Below are 12,500 nucleotides of genomic sequence, written 5' to 3' on the forward strand. Positions count from 1 at the left end.
CTAGTTTTGATGGGGAATACATGTTTTAAATTTCAACTTGATCAGATGCATGGTCTGGCAGGCAGAATTATTTGCTTTTTTGATATGGGTTTAAAAAAAAAATAAGGCTCACTTGGCTGTGCCTGGATGGATTTGAGGGTAGAGGAGTAGCAGCTGAAATGCGAATCCTATTCAGGTTCATCCTGATGACTTTGTCTTTGCTTTTTGCTTGTTTGGGTTCCTTCTGATGACTCCAATGCAGGACTGTACCTATTTGGTCTTCCATTTGATTTGAATTGAATTTATTTTCATCTCATTCTAAATTCAATTGAATAATGAATAATAATAACAAAACCTCACGGGTTAGAGTCAGGTGTCTGATCAAAGCGGGGTTGAATCAAAGCGGGACTTCCTAGTACCCGGTCATCACTGCCAGTCGTTTTAAAGTGTCAGTTCTAATGTCTCATTAATTCCATAACACACCAGTGCACAAAATACACCACACAAAACAAGTCCTGGTGAGGGTCTGCAATCTCTGATTGCTCTATTTGTTGTTGGAAATTGTTTCACTAACAAAGCATTGAAATTCACTTGTTGTTGGAATCTGATACCAGGAACATATAAAGCAATGCTTCTCGTTTCGTTACTTTTAGTTCCATTCTTCAAATGAAATCAAATGCAGTGTGGAACTTGTAACATAAACACAATATCCCTTTCATCGGCTAATTGTACGTTTGCCAATCTTCAGTTTTGTCTGGAATCCATTGGTGGCAATAAAAGTCCACAAAAACACTCCTGAAATTATGTATTTTATCCAATAATTTAACTTGTGGAGCCTGAAATTTTTAAAAGCAACTATACAAGTAGAAAATTGAATAGGAGTGCCACAGAATAAGACACAAGAGTTTAGAGTGCCACCAGTGAAAAAGGTTGAAAACCACCCCGCTACTTCATCGTTGGTGGCAGAAAGGGCCACCACCATCCACGTGTGCCCTGGGGCCTCCACCACCACAAATCCGGCGCTGCTGGGGGGGTTATTAACCCCCCACGTAACGACATGTTCTTCCCTAGTTTTCCTAGAAATGACGGATTTATAATGAAAGTGGTGTGATGGTCAATTAAGGTGGAAGCAGAGGAGACAGCCGGCTCAGTGTTCGCGCGTTGAGTACACTGGGTGCGCACGTACGTTTGTCGAGCAGAACGATGCGTCGTGTTCTTTGGGTTTCAAGCCAAGAGGATTTAAGGAGAGGAACTTTGTGGAAGCTGCGAGGAGGGTATTCGGTACCGTCTGGAGCGCTGGGATAAACGACAGATCTGTTAAATTTTTGAAAACAATGTCCGCTTGAACTGAGCTCTTGTGTTCCACGCTTTCAAAATTGCTGTTGCTTTATCTGTGCAGAACATGCAGCAATAAAGGAGAGGCGAAAGGGAAGTGGATGAGGGCAGGGAGGTGTGGGGGGGAGGGGTGCAGGATGTGGTCTCCTCGAGCTGATGAAACACCCGTATGCACGGGTCAAGGTGGAGTGGGTGGGGGGGGGAGAAGAGGGGAGGAGAGGAGGAGGGACAGAGGATGCCACATTGCTGTCACATGATGGCTCGTGGGTCTGATGTCAGCCTCAAAATGAGAGTAAGTTGTTGAGAGCTGTCACTCGTTTTTTACAGATGTTCATGGAATTTCACGAACTTCTCATTGGGGAATGAATTGCATGGTATGGCAGAATTAATGGGATGTAAGATCTGATGGCGAATAATGTTGTGTGTTGTTCATCTTTCGGCTGCTCCCGTTAGGGGTCGCCACAGCGGATCATCCGTTATGATCCGCATACTGATTTGGCACAGGTTTTACGCCGGATGCCCTTCCTGACGCAACCCTGGTCGCCTCTTACGACACAGGGATCAGGATTTGGGTTTCGCCATGATTCCAGGCTGCTCTGCACCCTGCCCAGTGCAGAGCCCCCGTCGTCAAGCGATCCTCCAACCCAAGCCTCCGAGTAGCCGGATTACAGGCGCACGCCACTACGCCCGGTCTCTGATGGCGGATAATATGGGATATAATATCGAATAGCGGATAATATGGGATTTAATATCAGATAATATGGGATGTAATGTCTGATAGCAGATAGTATGGGATGTAATGTCTGATAGCAGATAATATGGGATGTAATATCTGATAGCAGATAGTATGGGATGTAATATCTGATAGCAGATAGTATGGGATGTAATATCTGATAGCAGATAGTATGGGATGTAAGATCTGAGAGCAGATTGTATGGGATGTAAGATCTGGGAGCGGATAGTATGGAGATGTAAGATCTGATAGCAGATAGTATGGGATGTAAGATCTGACAGCGGATAATATGGGATGTAAGATCTGACAGCGGATAATATGGGATGTAAGATCTGATAGCGGATAATATGGGATGTAAGATCTGATAGCGGATAGTATGGGATGTAAGATCTGATAGCGGATAGTATGGGATGTAAGATCTGAAAGCAGATAGTGTGGGATGTAAGATCTGATGGTGGATAGTATGGGATGTAAGATCTGATAGCGGATAGTATGGGATGTAAGATCTGATAGCGGATAGTATGGGATGCAAGATCTGATAGCGGATAATATGGGATCTAAGATCTGATAGCAGATAGTATGGGATGTAAGATCTGATAGCAGATAGTATGCGATGTAGGATCTCTCCGGCGGATAGTATGGGATGTAAGGTTTGATAGCGGATAGTATGGGATGTTCGATCTGATAGCAGATAATATGGGATGTAAGATAAAATAACGGATAGTATGGGATGTAGGATCTCCACAGCGGATAGTATGGGATATAAGATCTGATAGCAGATAGTATGGGATGTAGGATCTCCACAGTGGATAGTATGGTATATAATTGCGAATATCAGATATAAGATCTGATAGCAGATAGTATCGGATGTAGGATCTCCACAGCGGATAGTATGGGATATAAGATCTGATAGCAGATAGTATCGGATGTAATATCTGATAGCAGATAGTATGGGATGTAATATCTGATAGCAGATAGTATGGGATGTAATATCTGATAGCAGATAGTATGGGATGTAAGATCTGAGAGCAGATTGTATGGGATGTAAGATCTGGGAGCGGATAGTATGGAGATGTAAGATCTGATAGCAGATAGTATGGGATGTAAGATCTGACAGCGGATAATATGGGATGTAAGATCTGACAGCGGATAATATGGGATGTAAGATCTGACAGCGGATAATATGGGATGTAAGATCTGACAGCGGATAATATGGGATGTAAGATCTGATAGCGGATAATATGGGATGTAAGATCTGATAGCGGATAGTATGGGATGTAAGATCTGATAGCGGATAGTATGGGATGTAAGATCTGATAGCAGATAGTGTGGGATGTAAGATCTGATGGTGGATAGTATGGGATGTAAGATCTGACAGCGGATAATATGGGATGTAAGATCTGACAGCGGATAATATGGGATGTAAGATCTGATAGCGGATAATATGGGATGTAAGATCTGATAGCGGATAGTATGGGATGTAAGATCTGATAGCGGATAGTATGGGATGTAAGATCTGATAGCAGATAGTGTGGGATGTAAGATCTGATGGTGGATAGTATGGGATGTAAGATCTGATAGCGGATAGTATGGGATGCAAGATCTGATAGCGGATAATATGGGATCTAAGATCTGATAGCAGATAGTATGGGATGTAAGATCTGATAGCAGATAGTATGGGATGTAGGATCTCTCCAGCGGATAGTATGGGATGTAAGGTTTGATAGCGGATAGTATGGGATGTTCGATCTGATAGCAGATAATATGGGATGTAAGATAAAATAACGGATAGTATGGGATGTAGGATCTCCACAGCGGATAGTATGGGATATAAGATCTGATAGCAGATAGTATGGGATGTAGGATCTCCACAGTGGATAGTATGGTATATAATTGCGAATATCAGATATAAGATCTGATAGCAGATAGTATCGGATGTAGGATCTCCACAGCAGATAGTATGGGATATAAGATCTGATAGCAGATAGTATCGGATGTAGGATCTCCACAGTGGATAGTATGGTATATAATAGCGAATAGCATGGGATGTAAAATCTGATAGCGGATAATATGGGATGTAAGATTGAATTGCGGATAGTGTGGGATATTCAACGTATATTATCAGGTCAGACCAGATTACATCTGTGACTTGCTACAGATACCATGCAAACTTGTACTAACCTGTTTCTTGCTCGGGTTGTCAGCGACTAAACCGTCTCCCCAACCAAGTATCCTGGTGAGGAGGGTGTATGGATGTGGACATCCAGAAGGATTAAAAACAAAACCTGTCAAAGGGTGGAGGAGGCTGGTCCTTGTGAGCCAATGGCCATCCATATCTAGTGTCCAACTGTCTGCAGATGTCTTCCTGTGGTTGGGTACATCTTTCTCGGAGATTGGTGGCAGGATTTGCACTCCAGCCACCATAAAACACTTCATTCTGCAAAGCATAAAAAACACAAAGAAAACTGAAAACCGACTCTGTGAGAGTACCTCGTCTGCAGCTGCCCTTTGCAGGGCAGCTCACTGGATAACTGGATTGTGGCAAAGCCTCCGGGACCCCCATTCTTTGATGATCGGAGGAAAAGCATGGGCTAACCTTCCTTGGTCATATTGGGACCAGATTACATCTCCTCAGGTTAACCTGAGGTACCTTCGGCTTGGTGCCTGGAATGTCCTATTCCGAAGAGAGGATGATCACCTGTCTCTGTTATCATCTGAGCTCCAGCATTTGGACATCGGTATGACAGCACTCTCTGAGGTTTGGAGAGAAGATAGTGGTGAGATAATGACGGGTGGTTACACCAACTACTGGTCTGGTCACTCTGATGGCGACCATAATGATACCCAAGGGGTTGCTGTAGCTGTGTCCAATAAGCTGACTCCGATGATAATTGAGGTAACACTGGTTAACAAGCATATTATGAGACGAATGAGTCATCACTCCTTAGGTGTGATTTCCCTGGTCTCTGTATAAGGTCTGACTGAGTCAAGTGATCTCACCGTGAAGGAGGTATTTTATGCCATGCTCAAGTCTGTGGTTGCTTAGTGCTCCAGGCGAGATACTCTTCCAGTCTTGGGGGCTTTCTATGCATCGACTGGCACTGATAAGGATGATTATGAGACATCTGTTGGTCTCCATGCATCTGGAACTGTGAACGCAAATAACACTAAGTTCCTTGACTTTGCAAGAAGTCATGGACTTAGGGGGCTGGTTCATGGTTTCAGTCTCCACGGGATCATCGCTGGACTAGGTATTTCAACACTGGTGGTGTGGCAAAGGAGATTGACCATGTGCTCGTTGATGGTCGCTGGAGGATGATCCAGAACTACAGGGTCTATCGGGCGGAGTGCTCAGTTCCTCAATACTGACCATAGGCTTGTTGTAGCAACTCTGAAGTTGCAGCTTAAATCCAGGAGAATGGTACTATCCCAGCCTTGGCTAGTACAATCCACGAGGAAAAGAAGGCAACTGATGTAAGGCCCAGGTGAACTCATCGCCATTATTTGTGGGCCTCGTCATTTCCCTGCAGCCGGTGTGAGCGCAGTGCTCTACACTGATGAGCATGAGCACCGAAGGTCATGTGGTACCAACACCGATCTGGAGTTATCACTGAAGGTGAAGGTGAACGGTAGCTCAAGGCATGGCATTTCTTTCTGTCCCTTCAAGGGGTACATGAAGATGGGCATGACTGGCATTGCACAGCATGGAGCTCCAGGGTGAGCTTCATAAGGTCTGTCATTTCAGATTGTGGCTGTGCGCCGCGCAACTGGTTGTGCGCTTGTAACTCCTTGTCCATCCATTCAGTTCACGTCGGGGTCACCAATTTAGTGTGGAAGAGATGACGGCTGGGATGTTCGGATTCCGAGTCATTTATTCACACCGCTAATGTCCAACCTACTCGTACTTCTTTTGGGAAAACGAGATAAACCAGAGCTCAAACATATTTGCATCTTATAACATCCAATGCAAAATGACGCTGTGACACATAGACAATGCTGACTCGTCAAGAGTGTGAGATGTTTGTTTGTAGAAACGAATCTCCATCACCAACAATCAAACTTTGAACTGCACAATGATGGAGTATTTCACCCTTGAAGTTTATCAGAGTTAAATTAATCATAGTGCAGGACAACACCCTGGATAGAATTTGGTTTGTGTGTTTGACTTGTATTCACTCCTAAACCGCTCGACGGGGAGCTTTAAGGTATTTATAAAAATATCGTAGTTACGGGGGTTCCACAATTTTTAATGGTTCCACAGAGTTTCTTGGATTCGGAGGAGTACTAAACCACTACTTAGAAAAAAGAAAGTTTCTTCCGGTATTCCCAATTTCCATCTGAGCTGTATCAATTTCCAATCTGTGTCTCGGAGCCGACTGGGACTTTCAGAATGAAATTTTGCACCAATAATGTGAATAGTAAGTTGACATAATTTTTCTTGACCTTGACCTAATTTTAAGGTCATGACATAATTGTAGACATTTTAACATGTTTCACCGCAACTTGACTCTAGTTTATGGCCAAGAGTAAGCCGCAATTATGCTTGATTTATTTCACACTAGTCTGGGTTAGATATCAAGGTGAAATGGCAGTCTAAAAAAAAACACAACACATTTTTTTTTTCCAATGGAATCTTAAAGATAAGACCGCTTGGCCTTCCAATATGTTCTTGCATCATAATAGTGGACCTGCACTGAAGTTGTGCCCCTGATATTTAATTAGTGTCCTTAACCTGCTTTTTTCTGATGGTGACCTCGTTAACAAAAACACCTTTTTGATCATAACCTGAATAATTTTCCTCCCATTTTCATGTTGTTTTATGGATAGATTGTAGACGGAAAGACATTTTCTTAATTTACCCTCTGTCCCTAAATGTTGAATGTCAAGGTCATATGGTGGTCTGAACAAAATATGCCATCATGGGATCGTGTGCCAAGGGTAAGTCGCAAGCGATTGCCAAGGATAAGCATCCCTGTGCCTTACCCTTGGCAATCGCTTTGTGATCACAGATATCTAGTTACCTCTGCCACCGAAGGTGGACGGAGGTTATATTTTCATCCCTGTCTGTTTGTTGGTCTGTGAGCAGGATATCCCCAAAAAAGATATTGACGGATTCGGTCGAAATTTGGTGGACAGATTGGGCGTGTGATAAGAACAACGTTGAATCGATTTTGGTGAAGATCAGGATCTGGTGAAATATTTTTTTAAGTCATTCTTCAGAATTGAGAGATGGGGCCAAAATCGATATCGTATCAAATTGAATCAAAATCAAACAAAATTGAATCAATCGTCTTATAGCATATTTCAAAAAGTTGTGGAAGTATTTTGACCAAACTTGGTGCACGAGTTGGATAGGTGACAAGAACAAGCCGATTTGATTTTGGCTCGGGTACGGATCCAGATCCGGCCTTTCAGTGGGATGCAAAACGTAACCTGTTCAGCCTGGCGAAGCGAAGGTATGCGCTCTACCGAGTGTCTTTGCAGTTTGCTTTTTTTATTGGCCTCACCAGAAGGTATTTCGTTTGGGTTTGTTTGTTATGTCGTCATATATCTGGTGTGCAATCTGATTGCTATTTCTCATTACATTCTTTTAGGAATGACTGGATGGGGGATGCAGGGGAGGAGCACGGTACTTGTATCATAAAATTGTTGAACTTTTATAAATGCAATTCAAGTTGAAGATACAATTATTACATGACGTCATAGATACCTGTACCTGGGCTTGGGATCCGAGGATCCTGAGTTCAAATCCCACTCAGCTGTTGAATTAATACCAGGTCGGGTTGACTCTGCCTGTCATCCTTCCGAGGTCGACAAAATGAGTGCCAGCATGCTGGTATCCTGTGTCGGAGTGGCGACCTGACCAGGATTGTGTCCAATAGACAAGGAAACTGCTTAGGCAGCACCAACGCTCTGCACAGAGTATGGTACCAATGGATGGATACCTGTACCAACAATTCCACACTGTTCCTGACTACTTCGCACCTGTATCTCTTGGATGCTGTGGAATCCATAGCTCTCAACTTCATGATGTCCCTGGACAAAGAAGTTGAAGCACAGGGTCAACTCATCTTTCATCACAGATGGTATTCATACAACCTTTATTCTGGTATTGCTCCCTCTGCTCTTTCATTCCTTCAGATCACTCCCCAGTCTCTCCGACTCGCATGCATTGTTCCACCACCCCCCTTATTTTGGAGCTCCAAATTACCAGTTGCAACAGATAAACGGACCGAGAGGGGAACATTTTGGAATTTTCTCTTGGAGAGATCTGAATGGAGGAAGAGAGAATGGCAAAGAAAGCACACAGGTTGAGGGAGCATGGTAGGAGGAAAAGAGGTAGGCCTCAGCTGAGATGGGAAGATTGTGTGAGGAGGGATGTAAGTAAGATGGGGTTGGTGGGAGAGGAGAGAGTTGGCTGGGGATAGAAGGCAGTGGAGGAGTATTGTACAAAAGTTGGGGCAGCAGCTTGGTACCATTTAGGCCTCACTCCCATATAAAGGGGAATGAGGAAGAAGAACATGCAAGATCAGAACTCCATCAAGCTGCGGATATGAAGTCCGTGGACAGGAGTTCAGGTCTGCCAAGGAAGGACTCTCGGCTGCTGGCTTTGGAGGCCAACTTTGAACTGTGGTTTGCCCAAGAAAGATCATGGCTGATAGTAAGATCCAGGAGTTTGAATGCCTGAACTTCTTCAAGAGAATTGTTAAGAAATTAGCCAGACAGAGTGTTTGCCAGACGGTCCTTTCGGAGAGAGATAGTGAGTGTGAGATTTGTCAGGATTGAAAGACATATTCTGAGTGTTTGACCAGGTTGTGATTGTTTTTGTGGCACATCTAAAATAGCCATAACCCAGGCAAGGAATAAAATCATAGGAGGGTCGCAGTAAAAAGAAGCATTACGTGTGATCTACGTCTTACATTTGTAAAATACTTTGGATAGTTTGAAACTTTGATAGCTGTGGGTTGCTTTCGGTTGGTATGAGATGTTACAGCTGCAGGATAGGAGAGATGTTGTGGGAAGTGAAAGAGTGTTGGTGGGATACCATAGGTTGGAGTAGGATGATCAGAGGTTAGGATAGGGTTAGCATATCCATGAAGAAGGATCGGGTATACATCGATGGAAACTGAACTAACTTCTTTTTGTCTACATAGTCGAGGCTCGTGGAAGAGCTCGGACTAGTACACTGAGCGGATGAGGACACAACAGGACAAAGGGAACATTAACAGTAGAGAGAGAGCCGGGGGGGGATGCACTAACAACAAAGTTGAAGGCCAAGATAGAGGGAGACTTGGACAAACAATAGGTGTGGAGTGTGAGGAGGAATGGGTGGCAGGAAAGTATGCATGGAGTGGGGTGGACAAGATGGATAGAGAAGGAAATTCTCAGGAGGGAAAGGATATTTGGAAGGAAGAGAGAGGGGGTGGTTAACGAGGGTAGAAAATATCATGTTTTTGGAATGGAGATGATCTGCGATGGTGGTGAACAGGTGTCTTGAAGACCTGGAGGGAAGAATGAGATTGAAGAGAATGTGGAAGTTGGTTCCTCACTTGAGAAAAAAAACAGAGAAACAAATGAGTGGAGGTGAGCACTGATCCTGGATTTAGGTAGTTTCAACAGAAATCTGAGGGGGGGGGGGTGGACAAAGCATGGAATGAGCAGACGGTACAAAACCAGAAAGGAGGTGGAAGAAGACAGAGCAACCACCAACCTGTCTGTGATGGTGAAGTGATAGTTTCATCGACTCAGTTTCATCGTGGGAGATTACAGTGATCTTGAAGGCCTTGGTTGGTTTCTACGGTATCAAGCTGAGCAAGATGCGAAGCAGCGGTCGGCCCAAAGGGGAGAGCAGAACTCCATCAAGCTGCGGATATTAAGTCAGTGGACAGGAGTTCAGGTCTGCCAAGGAAGGACTCTCGGCGGCTGGCTTTGGAGGCCAACTTTGAACTGTGGTTTGCCCAAGAAAGATCATGGCTGAGACCCAGGATCCAGGAGTTTGAATGCCTGAACTTCCTCAAGAGAATTGTTGAGAAATTGGCCAGACAGAGTGTTTGCCAGACGGTCCTTTCAGAGAGAGATAGTGAGTGTGAGATTTGTCAGGATTGAAAGACATATTCTAAGTGTTTGACCAGGTTGTGATTTTTTTTTCAATGTCTGAAAAGAGGGAAGAGGCTGCAGCCTGCTTGTCTGAAGGATGAGGGACGTCATGGCAGAGGGTAGAATCCTCAGCAAAAAGATAGAGGATTTTCCAGGGATTTAGAAAGATCATTTCTGAAAATCAGGAATAGGACTGGGCCTGGAACACTGCCTTGGGGTACTCCAACCTTGACAGGGAGAGGAGATTAAAGGATTCTGTTGAGAGCTATACCTTGGCTACGAGAGTCGAGGAAGTCAGTAACCCATGTGTTGAGTTGGTCTTGGATTCCATAGGCAGAGAGTATGGCGAGTAAGGCAGGATGCCAGACTGTATCAAAAGCACGAGATATGTCCAGAAAAACGCCCCTGATCTTATGTCTGACATTGAGATCCTCCATCCATTGTTGGGTGAGTAGAAACAGCATGTTCAAGGCAGAGTGACCTGGTCTGAATCAAAATTGGTGATCTGAGATGAGGTTGTTGGAGAACATGAAGGATTTCATATCAACTGTGATGATGGAGTCCATGACCTTGCTGATGATTGGAAGTAAGGTGATAGATCTGTAGTTAAGAGGGTCTGTTTTTGCACCTTTTTACCTCCGCCACCAAAGGTGAAAGAGGTTATGTTTTCACCCCTTTCTGTCTATTTGTTACTTGCAAAATCGAAGATTTTTCAAGCATATTGGTTTGTCGATTTTGTTATTCTGTCTGTTGGATTCGCTATATATGCTAGATATCCCTTATTGTCGGGTTGTGTGTGTGTGTGTGTGTGTGTGTGTGTGTGTGTGTGTGTGTGTGTGTGTGTGTGTGTGTGTGTGTGTGTGTGTGTGTGTGTGTGTGTGTGTGTGTCCGTCCGGAACGCGAGGCTCCACAGCACGAACCAGCGAACTGATTTCGATGAAACTTTGCCAACGTGCAGTGTTTGTTCGGAATGTGCGCGTTTGAATTTTGTTGCCGAGCAACCACCCGTTGCTGTGCAGCGGCCGAAAAACCGCGTATAGAATTTTCAATACTTGTCCTTCAGTTTTGAATGTAGAGAAACGAGACTTCGGAATTAAACACTTCGAGATATTTCGAAAATTATACTCGAGCCGATTTTTGATTGAGGTTTTGTTTTTCAAATGGTAGTCCTTCAAAAATCGGGTGTCTATTTACCGTCATTTTTTATGAGGAGCTTAGGAAAGTGGGCGGAGCTGAGGGAAAGTGGGAGTGGTTGATGAAAAGTGGGAGTGGTGTAGGAAAGTGGGCGTGGCTTATGGAAAGTGGGCGTGGCTTATGAAAAATATTGTGTGGCTCAGGAGGTGTGGTCAAACAAGAGCATTGAGAGAAGTTTATCGAGTTTTCCGTGTGTGTGTGTGTGTGTGTGTGTGTGTGTGTGTGTGTGTGTGTGTGTGTGTGTGTGTGTGTGTGTGTGTGTGTGTGTGTGTGTGTCTACAATGCGAGGCTCCACAGCACAAACCAGCAAACCGATTATTTTTCAAATGGTAGTCCTTCAAAAATAGGGTGTCTATTTCCATCATTTTTTATGAGGAGTGCCAGTTGGCAAAATACGCAATAGGAAAAATCTTGCCAGGCAGAGGAACAATTGTATGTGAACCAATACGTCTTGGCAATGAATCTTCGTCGGTGGATCGGTCAGAATGAAAAGCATCGTATCCAGCGCTTCGATCCGAGCGAATCCCTCGTCGCTAACCAGGTTGTCTGTTTGTCGCCTACAGGTCACAATTTCAAATCGATCTTCATGAAACTTCACCACATGGTAGAGTTTGTCATAAGGAAGAAGCCTATTGTTTTTGAGGTCAAAAGGTTAAAAGGTCAACATAGGCCAAAGGTCAACAACTTAGGTGAAAGTTCTAAAATCCTCAATTTTCATCCGATCGACTTGAAATTTGAAGAGGATTCATATTTCAGGCCACTAAATTCAAGTTGCCAATTAATTTTGTGGTCAACATGGACTAAAAGGTCAACATAGGCCCAAGGTTACAAACTAAAGTGGTGTTTCTAAAATCCTCAATGTTAATCCGATTGACTTGAAATTTAAAGAGCATTTATATTTCAGGTCACTAAATTCAACTTCCCAATTATTTTTGTGGTCAACATGGATCAAAAGGTCAACCTAAGACAAAGGTCAACAACTTAGGTGGTATTTCTAAAATCCTCAATTTCCATCCGATCGACTTGAAATTTTAAGAGGATATATACATATATACATATATATATATATATATATATATATATATATATATATATATATATATATATATATATATATATATATATATATATATATATATATATATATATATATATTGTTACG

The 12,500-nt window shown here is 43.4% G+C and overlaps 1 long non-coding RNA gene across 1 annotated transcript in view; it reads right to left on the bottom strand.

Moving 5' to 3' along the window:
* LOC147016815 (uncharacterized) overlaps window positions 1–12,500 on the bottom strand; it is a 57,894-nt gene that overhangs the window by 25,867 nt on the left and 19,527 nt on the right. The window contains exon 2 of the long non-coding RNA XR_015049191.1: window positions 8,033–8,083. This is a non-coding gene — a long non-coding RNA (uncharacterized LOC147016815). The remainder of the gene's footprint in view (window positions 1–8,032; window positions 8,084–12,500) is intronic.

The sequence above is a fragment of the Eptatretus burgeri genome, chromosome 11 (assembly GCF_056783735.1).
Source record: "Eptatretus burgeri isolate ZD-2024b chromosome 11, Ebu_testis_v1, whole genome shotgun sequence".
In the NCBI taxonomy this organism is placed as follows: Eukaryota; Metazoa; Chordata; class Myxini; order Myxiniformes; family Myxinidae; genus Eptatretus; species Eptatretus burgeri.